This window comes from Brienomyrus brachyistius, chromosome 3 (genome assembly GCF_023856365.1).
Source record: "Brienomyrus brachyistius isolate T26 chromosome 3, BBRACH_0.4, whole genome shotgun sequence".
NCBI classification, from domain to species: Eukaryota; Metazoa; Chordata; class Actinopteri; order Osteoglossiformes; family Mormyridae; genus Brienomyrus; species Brienomyrus brachyistius.
The window spans coordinates 20,756,791-20,781,977 of record NC_064535.1 but is presented as its reverse complement, the minus strand read 5'-3'; the positions used below and the strand labels follow the sequence as shown (position 1 = coordinate 20,781,977).

Sequence of the window (25,187 nt, the reverse complement as noted above, 5' to 3'; positions counted from 1 at the left end):
CTCTCCAGAAACCCGGGTTTTCCATTCCAATCAGCCCACATGCCGGTTTCCTTTCCCTGTCCTTCAGCTATTTCATAGTGAGGCTGGGAGTGAGTTTAACCCCACTGCATTTCCACACTTTCGTTTTGATACGCCGAGACCGGACATCCTCCCCCCACCCCTAGGTAAGATGCATCTCAAGTTGGGCTGGATTTTTGCCACCCATTTGGGTGCACAGCAGCCATAAACCCATAAACGCTCCATGACCAGCCACTTATGTGATAGATGAATATAATAATGAATAAATGCAAAATCACTGGACATCGCTCAGAAAAACTTGTCTCCGGATATCTGGAGATAGTGGTACAGGACCCTCCCACTGAGGCCCTGAGACATGGGGACGAGTTATGCATGAAGTCACTGAACGTGTAAAGGGCCCCAATGCGTGACAGCACCCCAACACTGACAGGAGCGCAGTTTCATGTCGGAAACGCTTCCCCATTGCTTCAGTTATTCATGATATTTTCCTGATCAGCATAGATAGGGTGTGTCTTTCAAATAAGTATTCTGAGGAATTCCGGCACGTGCAGTTACTGATGAAAACTATTCTCAGATCTTATTTGGATGCTATTAAAACTGGCCAGCGCAAAATGCCAAAAAGCTCTTCTGGTTAAGTCACTCTGGGCTGCGGTGCATATTTTAGTTTTGTTTTGTCTCATTGTTTTCCCTGCCAAGCTTGGGTGAGGGGGGAGGGGCACTGGTCCATCTCTGGAAAGAGGAGAGAAGACCTAGGAGAAGAAGGGAATGATGGATGCATCAGATGAGAAGAGAGCATAGCACCAATTCCTTGGTCACAGATTTCTCCCATGATGCATCACCACTCTGAATAGAATCCCATCTGACAGGTTGCTGGCCTCCGTAACTCCTTGGTTACTGATTAGTCAAGTCTCCCCCACGCCGGTGGGGAGCGCCTGTCTGTCCTTGGCTGGGAAAAACAACATGAAAGGACGCCGGCTGCTTTGTAAGGGGACATTAAAAAGTGTCCGTGGCGTCTGCAGCTATCTGGACTTTTGGCCTTATCAATGGCTGCCCCACGGCAGCAAGGGCACAGTGGCCCTCGCAGGACGATAACAGGAACATTCCACGACCCCTATTTGCATATGCCGTGGAGATCGGGGGGAACGGCGGTAGAAAAGACAGCCAATTAAAGAGGCCGGGCTGGGTGCGGGCAGGTGGCACCCCGCAGAGAGACGGTCACATACCGTCTGGACGGGCCAGACTGTGGGTGGGCCACATCAGACCCCCCAGCAGGTGGAAAAAAAAACAGGCAAAGAGGAGATCCCATGAGAATGTTATGTGCAAAACCGTGGTGCTCCCGAGCGGAGGGAGAGAAGCAGCACAGGAGGGCGCTGGGGAAATGCCCTTGAGAGGCAGCCTGTTTTGGACGGACCGAAAGGTGCGGATTTTTCCGCTGAGCCCTTGGCATCCACCTAATCTGTTTAACGCAGCGGAAGATAACGATATAAAAGGCAAAGGGATGAAAACATATTGGCAGTTTAACGTCGCAGTTTAATGGGGGGGTGGGGTGCCCCTGCCCAGAGTGGACGCCGGACTTACACTTATCAGACTTGCTAGAATATAAAAAATTAATTAAGCACACGGATCAAAGTGTTGGCCGGGGACGGCGCTGACGGTCCCCGTCGCTGACCGACCTTCGCCACAGCGGTCATGCTCCCGTGGCATGTGATCATCAAAACCGCCGCCCCTCCGGGCTGAATTCACCAGGGTGATAAGGTCCGCCGGATTGCGGTGTGCTGTACCGGGTCCACAGAACGCGACAGGTGTGCTCCATATACTGCGGAAGAATAAGAACAGCAGAGTGCGCTGAGTGGAGCTCACTGATTATAAGTAATCAATTACAAGTAATTAATAATACATAGCTAATATTGAATAATTCATAAGTAATTAATGTGTAATTAAAATCAAATTATGTGAAAATTAAATTAAATTAAAACAGGCCCCACTAAGTTGAGCACAAAAAAAAAGCCTCACTGATTCCCAAAATCCGCTCCGTTTGCGGGCCAGTTTGCCCCCCGCCATCCCCTTTGCCCACATTCGGGCCCGTATAGCACCTCACATTGTCCACACCAAAGAGGACACCTTGGGGGGGGTCTTCCTGCCCAGCCTGTCAATGCGCGGGATGACCGTTTGCAGAAGTACCCAGAAATTCCTGGGTCTCCCAGTGCCCCCCCCCCCCCCAAACGCTGTTCATCCATGGCACATCACATCTGTGCATGGCTCCCAGGGATAAGACTTGTTAGCATTGCCTGGGAACACCATATTTGTATTCTGTATTTACCAAATGTGAAAGCCCATGTCTGGACTGCACAGAGGCTCAGAGGAAAGCTCTGTCTCCTGCATATTCCAGGTTCAGGGGTTTGGGTCCAACCCTTAGAGGTGTGTGCGTGTAGTTTGCTTGTTCGTCCCGTGCTATGCTGGTGTCCTCTGGGTACTCCGGGCTTGCCCTGCTGATCGGCTGGTGAGCATTTGGGTGTTGCCTCTGATTCCTGGGGCAGGCTATAAGCTGCATGTGACCATCTACTGAATAAGCGGTTACAGAAGATAGATGGAGATGTCAGCACTCTCTGAAATGAATCTGAGTTTAATTTGCAAAAGGGCGTGCTTTGGGTAAACGGGGGTGTGAGGGTGTGTCTTGTGTTCACCCGGAGTGTAAGTATGTGGTGTTTTCCTAGCATTCTTGACTTTAGGGAGGCCTGGTGGGTTGGGATGCTGTGCCAGTGATTGGAAGGTCACGGGTTCAAATCCCAGGTTTAGCAAAGTCACTTCATTTTAATTTAGAGGTGGATACACTCCTATAGCTTTCAAAAAAGAGATTTTTTGGTTCCTGGTTCCTAATTCACATTAACTTTAAACTACCAGTGGAAGTTTTCTCGATTACAATTAATAATGTACGAACGTGGGTGGCGTTTAATATTGAAGATAAGCCCCACCTCTTCCTATGGCCCCTCCCACATCCTCCAGCCTGAATGACAATCAAATAGTACAGAATAGGACAGATGAGGCATGGGTCAGGGGCATCTCATTGTAATGCTCAGTGATCCCATCTTGCATGTACAGAGAGACGTGTCATAATTCAGAGCTCAGGGAGGCCGCATCATTCCTTAGTGGTGGCAAAGAAACTGCAAATTACACTTGGCACACTGCATATGAAACATATTCTTAATGACCATTTTTCCCTAACGCAGAACAGGCTTGGTGCTCCATTGTCGCCGCGCTCTGACGTCTGTTCCAGCTTCCTGCCGCACCCTCGCCAAATGACATGATTCTCCGATTTGTCGCTCTGACATATTTGCCTTCGGATGCTGCCCCCACAACTCCGCTGTTTACCTCCACTCTTCCAGCTCACGTTCCCACTCTAACACGCTACTGTCACAAAAAAAAAAATGGAATATGAATTGCTTAACGCAAATATTATCTCTGCCCCGCTAGAGCTACTTGGCTAATTAAAGACTTGTACAAATAGCACTTTTCACAGGCTACAATATTTGGTTTCCTTTTGTCATGCCGCGCATGTTAGTGCGTCTGGGAAAGTAATCTTCATTTTCGGTTAGATTTTTAAGCAAAAAAATCTACAATTCATGAGACATGTAGGCTGAACTTACGGTCCAGACTGATCTATGTGCAGCGGGCGCGACCGCAACTGGCACAAATTCTGCAGCGGGTCAAACAGCCAGATATATGGGGTACCGCTTGGCGTTTTAACGATTAAGAGCGTAAAACGCTCTTTAAGCTGAGCGACACTGATTTACATGGCAGGCACGGCCATCCATCGCGGCCCCACCCTCGGCCTAAGTTGGCACGAAGAATCTGGGACGGCAAAAGTATAAGAGAAACAGAGAACCGGTAAAGTCTGGCAACGTGAGACATGGGCCTTTTGAAAAGGCATCTCTGAGCGCCAACGTGTCGACTACATCCCGTGACGCAGCCTCGAAACCCGAACAGCAAACCGGATTCGATCTCCCCAATCAGCGCACGGACTGGGGTTATCGAGGTTGGGAGTGAGGAGCCGTTCCCCACAGATCCACACGCCTGTTCCAGCAGCCGTCTGGAGCAGAGCGCCTGACGTCACAGACCTACTGCACTGGGAACACATCTGAGCCAAACGTCCTCTCATTCCCTCAGAAAGTGCATTCCATGCGCTGGGGGAGTTTGTGATTAAGGCGCGCAGAACACGAGCCGGGCCACTGCAGATTACGGGCCTGTTGAGTCAGCCTTTGCAAATGCTCAGGTAGAGGTCACCGTGCCAATAGACCACGCATTTGGTGGAGACGGGGCAGGGGCCCGGAACCGCGATGCACCATAAAGGCCGTTAATGTGAAGCAGGAGTTTCTGGTACCTGCCTAACTGACATATTAAAGGAGGGGATGACAGTGCATGATGTCACCTCTGCCATTCCAGCAGGTACAGGACTGACTTTTCCATCTTTACAGAAGATTCCACGTCTCTCCAGCTGCACACATCAGACAAAGTTACCTTGATAGAACGGGATCCGGTTCCACATTGTCGCTGGGATTTTGTGTTCAGTACCATCCTATGAATCCGGGTACCACCCCTCCCAAAAAGGCCTCACCCCCACCCCCTCATCATGCCTGCCTGTGCATTTTATCATCTCCACCCATGCCCATATCAGACTGAAAAGATGGCAGCTGAAGGACGGGGGTGGGTGGGGGTGAAATGCTTCAAACCAATGCCCACCTGGGGACACTCAGCCGATCGCGGGTATTTGTGTAGAAGTTGTCTACATTCGGCTGCCTCATCCAGTCCTGCAGTATGAGTTCTTTAGATGGGGCTGGTGGGTAGACTGAGCGAAGACGGCTCGCTGAAAAAGCATAGGGTAGGAGACCCCTGGTACTGGCTGGGTAGGACATCCCACGAGTGCCATGTGGGAACAGCTGCCATTTAGCCCCCCCCCCCACACACACACACCGCGAGCTCTTAGATGCCCCACCCCCAAGCAGGCGAGCTGCTGCGGTGACCCTGGAATGGGGGGGTTGGTGACCCAGCAGAGGCAACACTGGCACTGATGCGGCCTGTACCGGCCAGGGCTGGACGGGGTACCAGACGGACGGGGGCCAGTCTAACAGCTTGCAGGCCGCGACTTTGAGCTGCACAACAATACGGCCGATTGTGCCGTAGAACGTCCGAGCATAGGGGAGGGGGGTGGGGGCGTCGGAAAGGTCAGCACCCTCCTCCAACCCAGCGACGTGAGCGAATCTCATGGCCCCTTATTATGTCAGCGGGCGCTGGAGTCACATTTCCCACGAATGAGCTGCAGCATCTCTTATGGTAGCAGTGCCAGGTGGAACAGCACCAGGCCCGAGTCAGGGGCAATGCAGATGCCAAGACAGCAGAAAGAGGGCGGCGAGGTGGGGAAGCAGTAATTTTAGGTGGCGCTAAAAGGATTTGTTATTCTTCATGCCTCATCGCTGCCGAGGACTCGGGACCGTCCAATAAAACATCAACACGGCCAGTTCGGAGCCAGTATGGTCAAGAGGGCTGGAGCTACTGGGCTTTACTGGGGCACAAAGGGGCATCATGGTGTGCCACTGGGCTTGATGGACACGTGCACGTCACACAACAGAGGGGGCGGCCATACAAAGCCACTATTGCAATATGCTGGACTCATGTCAAATGTTATGCAACACAACTTTTTATTTATTTACAGCAGGGTCAGTCACTGGAGCTAGTGGGGTTAGGGGCCCAACAGCTGGCATTGGGATTCAAACCAACAGCCTTCTGCTCACAAGGACTCACCCAATACTGCTCAGCCACACAGCATCCCTCCATTTAATAAATGCTGAAAAACAGGGAGTTGGAGTCGTGTAGTCGCTTAAACAAGGAATAGGATTGTTTTCTTGTGTTATATTTACCCTCAGCATGTGCTTTCAGAGGTACGATCCAGCTCCATGTTTCCCTGAAACAACTAGAGGTTCAAGTGAAAGCCAGGGAGTGGGAGCGCCGTGGGGGAGCTCCCCCAGCTCGCAGCTGCCCGGCCTGGCTGAGGGCGGCAGGCGAATGCCAGGCTTCCTCGGCCTGGCTGGAGAGCGGCCAGTCCAGCGTAGGAGGCGAGCTGCAGAAGGCCGCCAACAACAATGTCTGAACCTAAATAAAGCAAAACCTCACAAGCCGGCAACGCTAAGTCACACAGAAAGAAAACACTCCGGGAAAATTTCAAAACATTTAAATACTGAAATAAATATCTAAAAAGAACAGCAGAGCTTATTTTAAAATACAATTACGTGGATAATTTGTTCCAGTCCATCTTGCCCGCGTATTGATCGGTGAAATGGGTGTTTTTTTTTTTTTTCTCCTCTGGGTCTCGACCGCAGTGCAGTCGATGTGGAACAGTGTAATGCTTCATTTGTTCAACAATCAAGGGGCACAGTTTATATCGGCGACAATTAGGGCTCTTTCGTGAGGCGATGGCTGCGATAAGTCGAAGTTCTGAGCCATTAAGGGGGTGTGCTCACCACGGTGGGGGCAGCGCTGGTGCCGTTTTCCTGCTCACTAAGCTGTTCACATGCCACACGTGGGCGGGCCTTTACGGGAGGGAGTCCCAATGCTAGGGGGCTCAGCATATGTAAGCACTGTGCCTTGCCCCCCGCTGCACAGATCTTCCAGGGACTTCGCCCCCCTCCCCCAAGGTCTGCCAGGAGTGCTGTTAGTGACAGGTAGGGTTAACACGAGGCTACTGATGGTGAGAACCGGAATCGCACTCTGTCTCTCATCGGGGTACGGCTCAGATACGGGTCGTCCCCTGTATGTCAATAGAAAAGCGCCAATTGTGTGGTGGACTGAGACTCAGGCTTCAAGGTCATGTGACACCAGGGCTTCCCGAGTCCACCAATCCCGAAGCTGTAAGGCCTGAAGGGCAGACTGTCCTCTCCCCTGTCCCCACTTCCAGAACCAAACACTGTATCATTCACTTATGCTCTTTCTGGGATGTCCGGTTTTATTCAAGCGCAGCACCAAAACAGGACCCCCTGAACTTTTTCTCATACAAGATTGAATTCTTGCTTCTAGCCTCCTAGCTAACATTTTGGACGCTCTATTAGCCTCTGGAAAGCCGTCCAGAGCGAGTACAATACAAACGCTGACATCCTGTTCACTACTTTTCATATATCTCGAGCCTTCGGATCAGGAGAGCAGGAATGGAGCACAAGACCAATGCACTGAATGAGGTGGGCTCCTCAGCAGACAGCATGATGGTCCACCAGGCCATCCACATAGCACTTTAGGCTTTAAAAACGTTCTTCGTGTGAGCAGTAAAACTTCACAATCGGAATCTTTGTTGGCAACTATTCTAGATAGCGTGACAAGTAACAAATAGGGTGTAACAGAGACAGATAGAAAATACAAGATGAATTTAATTCTTAGAATCTCAAATGACTTGTAGTCTATCATGCAAACATATTTTCATTTCACTGCGAGTTCACTGTGCCACTGTCACTGTGTATGCAGCAGATAAAATGTTCAATCTTGAAATTGTAACATAAGCTTTACTAGAGGGATTTGGGTCTAAATTAGACCGAAAATGTGACCATTTAATAGAACCATATTAATTGTTTGGTTTTTCAAAGGGAGAGTTATACACAACACACTGGAGATTATTGCTCCAAATTCTGGGGGACATGAAAACCCCCCAGCCTATTTCCAGAGAGGCTGCCTGGTTCCCACAGTCAAACAGAAGGTCCCAATTTCGGTAGCATAGTTCAGTGACATATATGTAGCGGTTCCACTGTCAGATCTCCATCCAAGCCACTCTATCCTTCTCTGCAACTCAGAGCGATCTTTGTGATAAAGTTCCCGCGTGCAAGAGCATGGAAAAACTCATTTCCTCTCGGCCGCAGAATCTCAGAAGCCCGTTTGCCGGAGACATGAGCAGAAGCTTGTCGGGGAGCAGGAAAGATGGGGAGTCCAGATCGCCGGCCCGGGATGACGAGAAGCTAACGAAACATTTATAAACACTACTGCGCTACCATCTTCATTCGAACGGCCAGTTCTTCAATGATCACAAAGACCCAGGTGCTGTTTTTCTCCCCAATATCTCAATAACAAAAAAATGGAGATTAAAAATGTGGCTACTGCTTTGGAAACACCTTCATAAAAGGACCAATCATTCATGTTTATGTTCTACGCATCAGGGTGTGACACACTGTATAAGAAGATGCTATAAATTCCTTACATAATGTCTTGCAGACGGAGTCAGTGCCTGCATTGTGTGGCTCAATAAGTAGAGCATTGTGCTAAAAGGCAACGGATATGGGTTTGAATCTTCGGGTGCAGACGTAAATTGTAAGCCTAACCCCTTCCCTCAACTGTAAATCACTATGGATAAAAGCGTCAGATAGATACGTAAATGTCCCCGGCTGGCTTAAGTCAGCTATAACGGAAAGTGCAACCATGGGAAACATTCATATGAAACTGGTACAAGACCAGAATGTTTCGACATTCTACCTTCTGTCTGAATGTTGTTTAGAATGCTTATCTGAAGAGGCATGTGGATATTCAAAGTATTTACTGTGCTACGCATTTTTTGGCTGAAATCAGCACTGACCGCTGGCTAGGCTTGGAGAAAGATGTGAAAGCGCATAAACAATGTGTTTGCAGCCATCCAGGCACCTGGATCCTCAGCCCCGCGCCTTCTCCCAGGCTGACGCAGAGCTACGGTACTGCCCTGCCACACACCTCGGGGTCCAGCCTCAGAGCTGCCTGCTGACGTTCCCCCTGCCCGCCCACTCTGAAGGCTGAGCCAGCACTAACCTCACACGGGAAACACAATCCAGACGTATACAGCCACTCATTTTACATTTTGTTAATTTAGCGATGTGCATTTTTGAAAGAGAGTAGGGTCAGACAATCCCTGGAGCGATCGGCGCTAAAAGGCACAGCTCACGCTCTGCTGGTGCTCGAACCGGAGAGCTTTCCATCGCAGCATCTTAACCCATTGTGCTTCACACCAGTCCACGTTGGGCTAGTAGCTGGCAATGCCTTAATGCTGAAGGTCAGTACAGCATCTTCCATCCTTGCCAAGTCGACCTTGCTAACCTTCTCTCCTTTCATACGACAAAATTCCCTCCATGTTGACCCATTTTGAAATCAAAAAGCACAAAATGAGCAGACAGGAAGACGAGGAGTCAGGGAAGTGTTTGCTAATTAGCAGTTAAAACGCAAGTCCAGCACATGATAACGTTTGCATGCCATTAAAAACCCCCAAGCTGCCAGTGGGCTTGACTCACAGAAGAACATCCTCTTGATCAGGGCTTAGCCAAGTAAGTTTGATATTCTAGCCTTACCACCAAAAAAACATGTGGTCCGCCATGCCTTTCTGAGTCATATCAGATGACGGCGGGGGGGGGGGGGGGCACCTGGAGTTTCTCCACCAGCAGCGATAACTATCACTGCGCGCATCACGCTGGTTAATTAAGAACTGGTCTCACCACCTTAAGGTCGCTTGTTGCTAGACCTTATGGTAGTGCCATTGAGCACAGAGCAGCATTGCTCCAAAATACAATATCCTGTTGTATAGAGCCTGGCGGAACCTTCTCTAACAAGGTTTCGAGAAAGGACTCGGAAAATAAATTTAATTCCTGTCATAAAAATACCAGAATGTCTTGTGGCTAGTTTATAACAATAGATGAATTATAAATGGTATCCTGGTAAACTGAGTGCTGCTGTTTTGTTTGCCTACCTCTGAATCTCTGCCCTAATCTGCTGTCCAAGTACTTGCGTGTGAAAATGCTATATTTTACATGAAGTTTACAGGCTCCGCGGCCGGATGTTGCGGACTTGGGTGTCATCCAGGGATCAGAATCCCACAGGCCCTGAATGACAGTGGCTGATATCCAGACAATCCAAGGCAGAGAAAAAGTTCATTAAGCACTTATAAGGAGTACAGGCTGGGACAGGGCATGGCTGTAGGGAGAGAGGGGCTCTTTGGTGTTAAGGGCGGGGGCCATTGTTATTGCAGTGCCCAGCTTCCTAATGTGACTCACTGGGGTGTGGCTTCTTTGAGAACCTGATGTTCACACAGCAAGACGATCCTCCAGTGGAGGCGGCATGGATCCTAGTGCCTCCAGTGAAAACTGGACCACACTGCAAACACGATATCTGACGGTCTGCACCTGCAGTATGCCAGGCATAAATTCATTTGAGCTGCATCTAACTGCTAATTTAAAAGTGCAGGATTTGTCTCCGCGCACTAATTTCTTGAAGTAGATTTTTCCCTTGTGGTTAAGACTGCAAAAAAAGCTGGGCAGAGGGAGCAGCAGAATGATCCCGCGTGTCCCCGATCACAAGCCGCTCCTTGAGCGACACGCGGACATTCTTTGGGCACGATGAATGAGGGGCTGTTCTGAATTACGCAGAGTGACCCGCATGCCGCCGTAACCTCATGACGCTGGAATCTGGCGAACAATCCGGGGCGGCTTTCGTTTGTTTGGTGGTTCGTCCGTCTGGCGCGGCCGTCACGAGTAGCTGAGGCACCCGTCATGTGAAATGCCATTAAAACAAAAAAAAAGCTCTTTCATACGGTCTGTGAAAAACTTCCGGAAGCTTCTTCCAGACTGCGAACAGATCCATGAGACACGTGGATTGGAGATGATGGCATAGTCGAGACCACTGAAACACACAAAGTACCCATTTCGCTCACTAGCTAAATCACGGAGAACTTAAACCCCAAGAGTAGGATTGTCACTGCTCATCTCGCTCATTTAATCAGTCAACTTTGTACCCTCACTAACTGGTTACGCATGAGTGGAGGGGCCTGTGTCCCAAACTGTCTCCTCCAGAAAGATTTGCACCCTCCCCCCACGCCACTCATACGGTCCCCACAGCATCTCCATCAGACTTCACGTAAAATAATAAATAATCATAATCAGCTCTCGTTAGTCAGCATAAAACCTGTAAAAATTGTCTCAGTGGTGAATCGCCTTTTACTGCTCAACAATTTCATCACTAATGGGTTCACTGTCAAACAGCAATAACACTCAGAGTTTCTGGCAACAGCTAAGCAGGATATTTACATGAGCAATCCACAAAGAAGTCTCACCCCAAAGTACCAAAGAAGTACCCCAGCTGGTTTGGCACTTTTGGTACTGGAAAATGGAAAAGGGATGATATCAAAAGTATCATACCAAAAGTACAGTATTGGTAGGGTGGAAAAGCACCCAAAGTGTCTGACAACAGCTAGGCTGCAACAGCCCACTTGATTTCATAGCCATAGCTTGTTTATTATGTACATTTAGAGTTATAGATTTTCTGTGACGCAGTGCTTAAAACTGTTGCGTCACACCTCTGGGACCAGGGGTCGAGTCTCCGCCTGGCTCCGTGTGTGGAGTTTGCATGTTCTCCCCATGTCGTCGTGGGGTTTCCTGCAGGCTCTCTGGTTTCCCCCCACAGTCCAAAAACATGCTGAGGTTAATTGGACTTGCCGGATTGGTCATCCTGGGTTATCCCTTGCCTCGGTTCTTGGATATGACCCAGACCTCCAGGACTCTGCATAGGACAAGTGGGTATGGAAAATGGATGGAAGGATTTTCTGTATCTCCAAAGCTAAAATGCTCCCAAGAAAAACATACCCATAGAAAGAAACATGCTTAATAATGATAATGGAGCCAATGCTTGTAACGCATCACCCGTGCCTTATGGTGGGCTGGCATCCCGGCATTGTGCCGATGCTGTAAAATGCCACAGGTCTCTTGGAGGCCATGACCCAGGCGTGGACTGGCCATCAGGTAATTGGGGAACTTTGTGAGGGCCGACCTTTCGTCCCCAAAACTGGCATAATATAATCACAAGTGGAAAAATATACAGAGGAAGCAAAATATCGAATTTCGGCCACCTAACATCGAATTCCCGGACAGTTTTTTGTTACCAGTCCACCCCTGCTCTGACCAGGAAGAGAGAAAAGAAGATGGATGGAATAATAGATCACAGAGCAGATGTGAAATGTGTCTGCAGAGTCGTAGCCAGCATATGTTTTAAGAATGACACAAATACTTCAAGGTTTCAAAGTGTTCAGCAGCTTGAGAAGTCGAATGTCAGTTCCGTTTTTATATAGTTGACTTAAATTATCCTTAAAGCTGGCTTTTTGCTGACAGCCAGCTCACTCTTTGAAGACAATTTAAACATTTAGACAAGTACACTCTTATGAACTGAAAGCATATCTGGGTTTTGCTCAAAGTTGGTAAGAGTAAATCTTTAAACTGCTCACAATACTTTGTTTGGGACAGATTTGGTTCGATTTCTGTGTAATTTACCTACAAATACAGTCAGTCCTGCTACTACATAACTAATGCGTTCCTGAAAAATGGTGCATTCACTATAATCCCATGTTAAATTGCACATATACTATAAGAAAAACACAGTTAGGGAAATGCAACCTCAAAACTTAGTGACTTACAGGATTAATTATATTATAAAAACAGTGATACCAGTGACCAATAATGTAATTATATGCATTTTAAATGAGAAATAATAATAATACATTAATAAATTGTATAATAAATATCTCCTGGGGGTCTTATGAGTCTCAAGAAAATTGCTTAGTAACTTCAACTGAACATGCCGAACTCGCTAACTTGTCGATTGCCGAGAGTTGGGGGGTAGTGACCACAGCCCACATGCAGCCGGGCAAACACACAGAACAAATACATTGGATTACAGCCTGAGGAGGGGCACTGAAGGCAACATGGCTACGAAGAGTATACACAAAGCAAATGTAAGTGAATTCAAAGGTTTCTATATGATAATTCATAAAATATTTTCAGAATCTAAGACTCTGTCCTGCGCAATGTGTACACGTACAAAAAGTTCAATTCTGTTACATATGAAAACTGCTTTGACCGATTCACTGAAAAGACCTGGTTAAAAAGAATGATTCCTTCATGAATCGGATGGACATCACTATCCTTCACTCGGACAGCTGTTTCTGCATTCAAGTAGCGTTTCTCAATATGACCATATCACAATGTAGTCTGCGTAGAACTTTTCTCTCTGGCTGAAAATTGCGTAAAAATACGAATGCAATTCCGCCTTGTATTGGACTTCTGTGCCAATATGTCATATGTTAGCACAGATTTGCGGTGCGATAACACACATTGTAGCAGGACTGACTGTACAGTAAAATATTGTAACACACATGTTTAGTCTGTGTATCTTGACACCGGCTAAAATTCTCCTGGGACATGACAATCCAGTTACCAGTCCAATCCCTAGAGTCAAACATAGACCACCACTCTTACAGGCCTGACACATCAGCTATTTTGTCCAAGTCTAGGCGTTGGACCATATTATCTTGATGTCATGTATCCCATGATTCCTTGCTTCCTCTCCACACAGGAAGTTATCAATATGGGACGTTCTCTTTAATCTCCGGCCCCGGCTGGGGGTGGTAAACGGGGAGAGGTGACAACAGACTTCTGTTCATACATTGGCCAAGGCTCCCCCTCTGATATTTTAGGGGCCTGTTTTTTTTATTATTTTCTTGTTTTACCACTGGCTTCCTTTTCCTTTGCGGCAAAGTCCAAACAAAGTTTGCGATGGATGAACGACCACCCCCCCACACACACACACCACCGTCATGCAGACCCCCCGTTCCTGCAGGCGAGGCCAAGACCCCCTTCATAGGCCTCAAGAGAGCCCTCCACCAACTCCCCCCCTGCATCTCCGGAACACACAGACTGTGACCCCACAGCCGCGTCACCTTACAACCCCCCCCCAGGCATATAAAGCTGGAATTGGAACAAAAAAAGGAAAAATAAGTAAAAAATGACTGAATACGGACAGAGCTCCAAATGGTCCTGGTTATCTGTGGTGGGGCAGCAGATATTTTGGGGCTGTGGTAGGTTCCTGATTCCACATCTTGTGCACCAGCAGGCAAATTCCAAGGGGGTGCCGTCATGGTGAGCGGGCCAGGCGCGGGGGGCTCCCCGTCAGATCCCGCTGTACATGTGACCCTGAGACGCTCTGGAAGGAAGACGGGGAGCCCCCCCGGGTGCGCTTTCGCCCCCCTGCTTCACTCCGCTTTGAAGATGTCTAGATTTTCGAGCATTGACCACGTTCCACTGGTTCCCTCATTCTTGTCTTTTAAAATGGTGGAGAACAGCTGCTATCGCTAAAGTAGACTGTTGCAGTAGAGAGAGTCATTTAGGTCTGATGCTGTTTAAACAGTGACGGTGACTCAGTGACCATCTTCCACCGGTTATGTTTAGGCAGCCTTAATCAGCTTGAATTCGTTCTTAAAAAAGAAAAAAAATGAGCAACGACGACCATTTGGGCAATTAGCCGGTCTATGACCTTTTTCGCCTAGCGTTACTGGTGTCTTGGAATTGCTATCCCTCCTCGGCTACCATTGTTTTCTTACAAGGCGAAAACAATATAGTTTATAACATTCATTTTCATTTTACTTGTGGAAAGACCCAGTATGTTACTAAATTGCCCGTAGGTGTGCATGTGTGAGTGAATGGTGTGTGAGTGTGCCCTGCGATGGGCTGGCCCCCCATCCTGGGTTGTTCCCTGCCTCGTGCCCATTGCTTCCGGGATAGACTCTGGACCCAGTAGGATAAGAGGTTTGGAAAATGGATGGATGGAAGACCCAATATAAAGTCCTCTTCCCCCTAAGCAGTGGATCCTATACAACAGGAAAAGCAGGAAACGTGAACATTCTAATATGGTTATTTGCGTAATGTCTAAGATTAGCCATCCCCTCATTTGACCCCAGCATTGTAAGGGTCTTCACATTCCTGCTGAAGCTCAAAATGCATGAGGTTCTAGAGACTGAGACTCAGCTTAGCCTAATGCAAGCAGCCAATCAGCAGTCTCAGCTGCAACAGATGCCCTCTGTAGGCCTGAGGTGTGGCAGCAAGGGCTCAGATGCAGTAAAAGGGTGTGTCTGCTTAATGCAGTGGCTAATGGTGTGTGCTTGTTAGTTAAGGGCTGTTGTATTGTGCTTCAGAAGTGGCTCTATTGCCATATATCTGATTATTTAACATAAATAATTCAGATAAAATACTCCATCGGATAAACTGAAAACAAAGGCCTTTTTCATACAGATGACTGAAGTTCATACCAGCTCTAGCTAGATTTCACTTTCAGGTTTCCTTTTATGGTAAATGTAAAGAACGGACCTGAGAGACGCATGGTGTCCAGGCAGGATGCAAAGATGCATGCCCAGAGTTATCCACGGCTATCAGACTGCTGCGTCTTGAAACTGATTTTCATTTAAGAAATTAATTTTTACTCAGAGCCGGTTATGGCTGCATCAATGCATCATAATTTGTAAGAGTTAAAAGGGGGGGGGGAGATCAAGATTGTATTTCCCGTAGCAAGCACAATTTCCCCTCGAGGTTGCCTGAGGTCTTGTCTGAGGTTGCTTCTATGAAGAGCTCGCGTGAAGCACAACTTTGCCCACCAGCTCGCACTTTTGAATGCCAAGCAGAATGCATGTTTGGATAGGCTTGTGCAGAAAATAAAGGAACATGTGTGTTGTTACAGGTGTGGTCCTGGGGTTACAAATCCATTACTGCCGGCCTAAACCTTCACCAGTGTCACACCTTAAACTACAATCCCCCCCCCCAAGCCCTGAGCCCCCAGGGCCACACCTTAAACCGAACTAACCTCTGACATGGTGACAAAATGGCTACTTTCCCCCAGTTTCACCCTGTCATCTCTGCATTATCATCTCTTCGGTATAGAACACGAAGGCTTCCAGCACAGACATCAGCGCCGCTCAGTGAGCACGGCCTGTGACAGCAGCTTCCTGTCTGCGAGAACAGAAGTCGTCTGCATACATCAACCGGCACAGCTGGAAGCCCAGAAGCTGCATCAAGGTAACCGGACAAGGTTGGATTTTACGTTTTTTTTTTGTTGTTGTTGTTGTTGCGACTCTCACACAGAATTCCTGATTTCCTGGACCCAGAGACACGCTCCCTAACGCCAAGCTGCTCAATGTCTAGCTATCAGCGAGGAGGAGGAGGAGACAGGAAGAGCAGTCAGCAGCTCGAAGTTTGTCACTTTCATCCGCCAGGACTCCTGCGAGCGTCGCGCGACTGACAGACCAAGAAATAACCGTCAAGATTTGACATGGCTTGTTCACACAGCTGGACCAAAATCATGCCTTCGTCTAAGTGGCATGAAAACATCAGTTTGCAAACACACATACACACAGATATACACACACTTCAATGCACACAATACCTCTTTAAATAGGTTAAGCGGTTCAGAAATCCCCTAAAATTTCAGCTGGATTTAAGTAAACATAAAAAGGGAAGTAGGGGGCCTTATAGAGGTTTGCCAGCTAATTCACCATGTTAATTTAAAAAACCGTGTTAGTTAAGTTAGTTAAGTTTTAAAAACAGTCATTGGGGGTCTATTTACAACATTAAAAAGAAACAATTAATATGTTTCACTCTGATTTCACCAGTCGATCCCAGATTTGCAAACTTTGAGAGAATTCTCCCTGTTAACTGTAAGTCAAACCTTGAAATTCCCTTCAAAAGAAACACAGATTTCTGTTTCTTGTACATACGAGACCTATGTAAATTGTACAAATTTTAAATGGAAACAAATGGCTGCAGAAATGAGAAACATTAAGTAAAATTGCAACATTAAGTAAAATGAAACTCACGTTACTGGAGTTATTTAATGTCATGAAAACAACGGAGGAAAATTAGCCCCTTGGTTAATCAAACATTTAAGTTCACACACCAGCTTAATGTTAAAATCTAATAGTTACATTCAAGAGAAATCAGAGATTATGAATGTATTCAATCCAAAATAACATTTTTCTAATCACAATATTCTTTAACATAAAAAACAGTGTAATGAAATTTATACAATTTAATAAAAGCTAAAATAATAAACCACATTTTTACTATGGTAACCATTATTTCCTTTTGTTCTCCTTGTTTTAGCCATGAATTCTGTCCAGTGGTTTTAAATTCACATACATAATTATTCATTTTTACTTCGAATACTTCGAACCTAAATCTTGATCTACGTAATCAATAATTTATTCAACTTGTGTTTCCTAAAATATAAATTAAAATTATGAAATTAAATATATGTTATAAAATAGATTATAAATAAAAACGATGTTTTTAATCACAAAACTCACAAAAGAATTTCATTGGTATTTTTCAATGAATAAATATCAAACTGATCAAAAGAATATCATACTGTAAACTAAGATTTGTATTTAATCTTCCTAACTTCCTAACAAATTTTATTATGCAGACCTTCCTCATATTATTATATTTTACTCAATATTTTACTCAATACTCAATATCTCACTGTGGGATCAATAAAGTACTATCCTATCCTATCCTATCACCAAAATGTAGCCAGAGTGGTCATATTTGCACGTATATATGCAAATTTCTTGAGATAACAATAGGACACCGAAAATCCCAGACTCATATCACCCGTAATGATCAACATATGGCACAAATGTTTTTGTAAAAGGTTACCAACATGTTGACCGGAAAAGAAAACACTGCAAAATAAATATATCTAGCAAGACAATCTGTATTAGTTTTCTATTTCCTATTTTAAATAATTGCGATGTCTGGAAATGTTATCGTTCATGGAAATAATGCTTTATGCCTCGTAATTATTTCGCTTAGTCCAGTTTCTGCATTTCCTGCCTCCAGTGCCAGATACATAATGACCATAATAGAACAACATTATTTAATCTCATTACAGCCTTATAGTTTAGTTGATGTAAGGGCTCAATTGTGCTGGAAGGTTCTGAATAAAAAAAGTAACAACTCAGGGATTCAATGGGAACACTGGAATTTTTAACCGGACTAGAGAACAACAGCAGTGACCCGGGTTCGAATGATTCTCACGTAAAAAAGCAGACACTGGACCTGATTATGCCATTATTCCCAAAACACCCCTGTTTAACATCATCAGCTTGTTTTTTGAATATCTTCTGTGCTCTTTGACTGTAAACTAGCTTCGACTACCTGTACATGGAGAGTGTACAATCCCATAATGCACAGAGGCACCAAAAAAATAGTAAAAAAATAAAAATAAAAAACACATTCGAAGGCTGCACAAGCTTTACTTTTTGTTCACACCAAAATCCCATTAAAATTCCCATTGCATGGAAAAACATGATTTCAGATGCAGACACGGGCTCAGTCATTTACCCATGAGCTTAAAAGTTTCATCTGAAACAGGTAAAAGTTTGAATACCGGAGTAAACAGCGCAGAAATAGCTACCAACCACATAAAGGAGAGGAAACACGATATTGTTTTTATGATTCTGAGAAATAGAGCCCCCTCCTCCTTTAATCAAAACACTCTTTACACACAAATGTAAAAAAACAATTTTTTTATGTTTCAAATGGCAGTTTGTGTTATACTTTGGCTACGGGACCATGAGCCCTACATTCATCAGACTGGAAATATGGTGCGGCAGAGAAACCCAAGCCAGACCATATGGTGCTGTACATACGCACTTCTCTGAAGTGCGTTCAAACCACACATTACAGAGCCTCATTATAGCGCTCAGTGGAACACACAGGCAGTGTGGGATTGTGAAGTGGCTCCCTGGATAATTCGGGGACAGAGTCGCCGAGGGAAGCTGGCGGCACAGAGCAGTGTCTCCTGTAGGCTGTAAAAAGACCTGACATCGTGGGCACCTTGCCGCCAAAGCTGCTCCACCATGTGTTGTCATGCAGGAGTTCACGTGCGTCACAGACCCCCCTCCCCCCAGTAACTCCTACCAGGAGTGGGCTGAGATCCTTAATTAAATTGTGACCAAAGACGGGGTAATATATCTGCACTGTCTTCAGCGCACCCCAGTGCACATCCGAGGACCTTTCTTTAGATTTATGTTACCCACAACGACGAGGTGTCCCCCCCCCCGCTGCCTCTGTCGCCCCCCCCCCCCCCCCAGCAGCCTTGGCACGGATTTGACGGCCACCCCTAATCTCAGTGTGTGAGCAGTCTGCATTTTAGGATTAAAGGGGCTAAATCGGTAAGGCGGGGGGGTCGCTAAATTCCAGGATTGCACAGCCAAAGCAGCATGGAAACTTGAAAGTGTGTGGGGGGGGGGGGGGGCTTCCCTGTCAGTACAGATAGAGGCGCCAGGCTAATTTGTGTAGCACGTGGCACTGCTTCCAATGAACGCGTCTTTCCTGCAACACCAAGGGTGTTGGGTGAGGGGGCAGGAGAAGATGGCGTGGCCTGAGCGGAAAGCAGCATATCGAGGGGAAAGTGCTGCTCTGGTCTCCTGAGCCGCTCCCTAATGACACTCTACCCCCCTAAACCCAGGATCATTTGAGAGTAGCGAGGTGCTTATTTGCAGGGCTAGCATTGCACATGTAACATGGCAAAGGGTAGAGGTCCTGTTCCCTGTGGATTCTCTCCTTCCTTCTTTCTTTCTTTCTTTCTTCCACTGTTACGTGTAAGTCATGCAGTACTGTATTGCTACACACTTCAGGCAACTGTCTTCTGAAAGCCGCTATCTATAAATAAATAAAATTGAATGCATTCCATACTCCCTTTACTGACCATGCCATCAAGAGTATGACTGAGTACCAGTGAGATGTGGGCTGGATTGAGATCATTCTGCTATAGTATTAAGCAGACCCCAAGTGGCATGAAGCTCTCCTTTTTATTAATATTATTGATTATTATTATTTCTCAGGTAATATTTCAGCACCTACCATGAGTAATTTTATGATTCTAAGGTTGAGCACTTTCCTGTAAGGTACCAGAGCAGCTTCGAGGTCACAGTCCCATGTTATTATGCTCTTGAATGTGGATTTTCACGGACTATAAAAGCCAAATCGGAGAGCAGTGATGTGGGGGTCGTCTTCCCCGTTTTTCTGATAATCTTCCAGCACAGCCTTGTACTGGACCGATGTATCCCAGAGTATTATCTCCGCAGAGGGGTCACATTTCCTCCAAAGGACCTTACAAATTGGAATTTTAAAAGGCGTGTTCCGGAACAGCGGATTCCAAACATTCTTGGAATGGAGCCTTCCACCGAGGCACAATGTTTGACTATGATAACGCTCCGTGAAATAAAGAAGGCGTGAGTCATAGTGACGGCGAGTTCGTATGACCGCGGCGCCAGGTACCACGGTGGGGCAGTCGATTCACAGGGTGTGTAATACTACAGCGTTGGTAAAGAGTGTAACACCTTCTGAAAGGCGTAACAAACTCCACATGGGATTAGAACCAGTCAGCAGACGTCAGTCATGCCCTTAGAGGACGGCAGCACTGGATTGATGGAAAATGGGATGAGTTATTATTACGGTTAGGCTGTATTTACGGTTAGCCCAACTGAATAGTAATTCCTAACTACATTATAACAAATAACGGTTTCCTCCCACAGTCCAAAAACATGCTGAGGTTAGTTGGAGTTATCAAATTGCCCATAGGTGCGCATGTGTGAGTGAATGGTGTGTGAGTGTGACCTGTAATGGGTTGGCACCCCATCCTGGGTTGTGCACTGCCTTGCACCTGTAGCCTCCGGGACAGGTTCCGGACCCCCTGTGACCCTGAGTAGGATAAGCGGGTACAGAAAATGGATCAATGGTTGGATGGATTATAACAAATATGGCTGAATTCATCCAACCAATGACAGGATCATCACGACGACAGTCCCATCATCTCTGCATTATGATAAAGATCATTTATCTTTCCTCACTGACAAAGGTGAGTATTAAAATGTATTCAAGGTGTTTTCAAATGCAAAGTAGATTCTAACTGGATCATAAATTGGTGCTAAATGAATTTTATTTGGATCCCAATCGATTTAGCAGAAGAACCACTTCATAACCATCGCAAAAGCTCAAATTAAACAGTTAAGTATTAAGGCAATTCTCTTCTAAACTAATTTTGTTGTACTTTCCCCATTCACTTTCCCCGTGTGCTATATCCTTCAGTTTGCCCATTTCCTTCCTGTATTCCGACCGTGTGTATCCTGCAGGATGCCTAGCCTCAGAATTCCATTTTTATTATTAAAATTAACCAATCTACTGAAAGTTAGTTTCAAAACAAATGCACTAAAGCGGGTCTCACACCATCCATTACATCATCATTATAAGATGACAAATCTCAGGTGCGTCCCTCTACCAGCCAATGGCAGTGAAGAATGACATCCACATTAAAGTGAACAATGCCATATCATTAAGCAGCATCAGGTTTACAGATTGCATCTTTCATGGTTTATCACAGCGGATTAAACAACCACCAGTGTAGATGGAAATACATTAATACCATCTGCTACTCATTTCCACCCCTCCCACCCCCCCATCCATAGAGTTTGACTACAAGCTGTCACATTAATTGATGCAAAAACTGCAGTATATCCTATACAGCAGAATTTCCACTTTATGGGCAGCCTTATTTCAGACATTAAAATATATATATTTTTTTTATATTTACAGACTGGTATACATTAAATAAAGACTGCATGTGCTCTTTCAATCTTTGTGGTAAACTTTTGTGATTGGAAGCTCTCTAGGGTCCAGTGAGAATTTCTCCTCATCTCTCAGGATATAGTATTTAATGAGTAGCCCTGCAGCCTATTCAAACTAATGCTAGTCTTTTAAATTAGAGCCTAACTTAACTCTTAACAAAGATTTTCATAATATTTAACATCCCTCTTAAAGACATAACATTTGCTGTGAGAATGGCAAAGTTTTACAGATGTGCTGGACTAATGCCAGCAGATAATTATGATATGACCGTTATGTTCATTACTAAACTGGAAAAATAACAGCATTCATTTTATGGCCAGTGTTGAACCAGTTCACAGCATTATCTTGTGGGTGGAAAGCAAAAAGCAGAAAAAATAGGAAAAAATGAAGTGAGTAACTGCTCCACTTCTCTGCTTTGACAGACAAACTGCGCAGTGTATCAACACTGGGTGGCTGACTGAGCCGCAGTGGTGACTGAGCTGCAGTGGTGACTGAGTCGCAGGGGTGGGCTTCTTTACGCTGCCACAGAGTGGGTGTGTTTGATGCAGGGATTTTATTACACAGTGTCCGTCACTGTCTGACTCAAGCCTTCATATAGGCTAAGCGGACATTTAAGGGTGGCCGATACTGATGTTAGACGTCTGTTAAGGTGTCAGCCTCTCCCCCAGCACTGGCGTGAACGTCAGACGTTTCACAGGGGCATCAGAGTGAAATCAGGGGATGACTGCCATGAGTCTCCTCAGTTACGGGTGAGGTTTGCTCATCCCTGGTCCAGTTAATTCCCTGTAGCAGAATGATACTGGAAATCACAATCCTTCAGTACCTGAACACCAAGGACTGATCCAGGGCAGGATCCTCAAACACACAAAGTCTGTTTGAAGTTTTAAACCCAAATCATTGAAAGTTTAGACTTATGCCTTTCTGACACAGCACCAATTTTGCCATCGCAGGCTGATAGAGCCAGGATGACTTGCTTCAAAGTTAGCCAAAGAAGATGTGAGCGTCAAGACTTCTAGGATTTTAACCAGGGGGATGTGGGTTCACGACCACGCCTAAACCATGCTATCATTTCTTGTCAAAAAAGTCTGGTAGACAGCTGATGCCCATATGGCGAGAAGGTTAAGGTTAGGGGGTGTAAAAGCAGGAGCCGCCCGAGAAACTGTCACTTCCTCTCATTGCCAGCAAATGCTGGGAGACGACCATGCAGGTGTGGTCGTGTGCTGAGGGGTGGGGCTTTTCCATTGTGAAACAGACGTGTCACCGCCCTTCCTGCAGGAGCCCCGCCCATAACAATAAGGAGATTGGAGACACAGGGTTACACACAGGGCACAGGGTCACTGCATTACAACCAGACTTGTATTTGTACAGACTTATTACTGTCTAAATGGCAGATGTGATTAAGGACTGCGTGATTATGTGATGAAGTAGTTTTTCTTCACTTCAGTACTTTTGACTGCGGCCTTGGTTATGGTCTCCGCGCGGGGTCATTTCCTGACATATCATCAAGGCAGGAAAGGTGAAGACCCCCACGGGGCCCGCAGCTTGAAGAGCACCCCCCCTCCCACATCGCTGTCCCTTGTGCAAGCTTCATGGCTGTCTAGGGCATACGCATGCATGGGGAGAAAGGGTTAGGAACACATGGGCTGCAGTTGCAATGGCGGCGATGATGATGATGGCGGTGATGATCATTACTTTGATGATGAAGACTCATATGAGACCTTCAGGTATAATACAGCATCGGTCGTCATGTGACAAGCTGTTACAAAGAGTGACAGACCTTTCTGCTTACAGTCAGCAATGAGAGCACGTCAATCGGCAGAAGCGCATGATCTTCGCGTCAGGGAGAAGTATAGACAGAGAGAAGGATGAAACGGGGAGAGTGGAGGGAGGGATGAAAGACGAGCCTGGTGCAGACCTCTCCAGATGGGAGCGGGGTCAAGACAGAAACGAGAGCATCCAGCCCACCAAGCATGGAGACTAGAAACTTGGCCTCTTCCTGCAATGCCTGCCGAGGGTATCATATAAACTTCACCCTGCTGTGGGAATGGCGGCCCACAGGGGAGGGGGTGGGAGTGAGATGAAGGTCGCAACCTGGGAAGCGCAGGTCAATCATTGGTGGCAGCCACTCAGGGGGGTTGGCTGCGAGGCCAGTCAATGCATGGCGCCCCCCCGGATGCACTGCCAGATGGCTGTAGGACCCAAGTGGCAGCTGAGGCTTAAAAATGAGAGGGAGGTGTACGTTACAGGGTAATTGTCACAGCGGGACCACACACTGCCAGGCCGTGGCCCTGCCCTGCCCACTCCACACTAAGCCACACGCTGCCAGGCCGTTTCCCTGCCCGCCCACTCCACACTAAGTCACACGCTGCCAGGCTGTGGCCCTGCCCGCCCACTCCACACTAAGCTACACGCTGCCAGGCCGTTTCCCTGCCCGCCCACTCCACACTAAGTCACACGCTGCCAGGCTGTGGCCCTGCCCGCCCACTCCACACTAAGTCACACGCTGCCAGGCCGTGGCACTGCCCGCCCACTCCACTCTAAGTCACACGCTGCCAGGCCGTGGCACTGCCCGCCCACTCCACACTAAGCCACACGCTGCCAGGCCGTTTCCCTGCCCGCCCACTCCACACTAAGTCACACGCTGCCAGGCTGTGGCCCTGCCCGCCCACTCCACACTAAGCCACACGCTGCCAGGCTGTGGCCCTGCCCGCCCACTCCACACTAAGCCACACGCTGCCAGGCCGTTTCCCTGCCCGCCCACTCCACACTAAGCCACACGCTACCAGGCTGTGGCCCTGCCCGCCCACTCCACACTAAGCCACACGCTGCCAGGCTGTGGCCCTGCCCGCCCACTCCACACTAAGCCACACGCTGCCAGGCCGTGGCCCTGCCCGCCCACTCCACACTAAGTCACACGGTGCCAGGCCGTGGCCCTGCCCGCCCACTCCACACTAACCCACACGCTGCCAGGCCGTGGCCCTGCCCGCCCACTCCACACTAAGCCACACGCTGCCAGGCCGTTTCCCTGCCCGCCCACTCCACACTAAGTCACACACTGCCAGGCCGTGGCACTGCCTGCCCACTCCACACTAAGCCACACGCTGCCAGGCCATTTCCCTTCCCGCCCACTCCACACTAAGCCACCCGCTGCCAGGCCGTGGCCCTGCCCGCCCACTCCACACTAAGCCACCCGCTGCCAGGCCGTGGCCCTGCCCGCCCACTCCACACTAAGCCACCCGCTGCCAGGCCGTGGCCCTGCCCGCCCACTCCACACTAACCCACACGCTGCCAGGCCGTGGCCCTGCCCGCCCACTCCACACTAAGCCACCCGCTGCCAGGCCGTTTCCCTGCCCGCCCACTCCACACTAAGCCACACGCTGCCAGGCCGTGGCCCTGCCCGCCCACTCCACACTAAGCCACCCGCTGCCAGGCCGTGGCCCTGCCCGCCCACTCCACACTAAGCCACACGCTGCCAGGCCGTTTCCCTGCCCGCCCACTCCACACTAAGCCACCCGCTGCCAGGCCGTGGCCCTGCCCGCCCACTCCACACTAAGCCACCCGCTGCCAGGCCGTTTCCCTGCCCGCCCACTCCACACTAAGCCACACGCTGCCAGGCCGTTTCCCTGCCCGCCCACTCCACACTAAGCCACCCGCTGCCAGGCCGTGGCCCTGCCCGCCCACTCC

The 25,187-nt window shown here is 47.7% G+C and overlaps 1 long non-coding RNA gene and 1 other non-coding gene across 2 annotated transcripts in view; both read right to left on the bottom strand.

Moving 5' to 3' along the window:
- Positions 1-285: 285 nt before the first annotated feature.
- LOC125738948 (uncharacterized) overlaps positions 286-25,187 on the bottom strand; it is a 53,147-nt gene continuing 28,245 nt past the window's right edge. The window contains exon 3 of the long non-coding RNA XR_007396941.1: positions 286-1,834. This is a non-coding gene — a long non-coding RNA (uncharacterized LOC125738948). The remainder of the gene's footprint in view (positions 1,835-25,187) is intronic.
- LOC125739587 (U6atac minor spliceosomal RNA) lies at positions 9,002-9,130 on the bottom strand. Its single transcript, XR_007397210.1, has one exon. It is a non-coding gene; the product is annotated as a U6atac minor spliceosomal RNA (small nuclear RNA).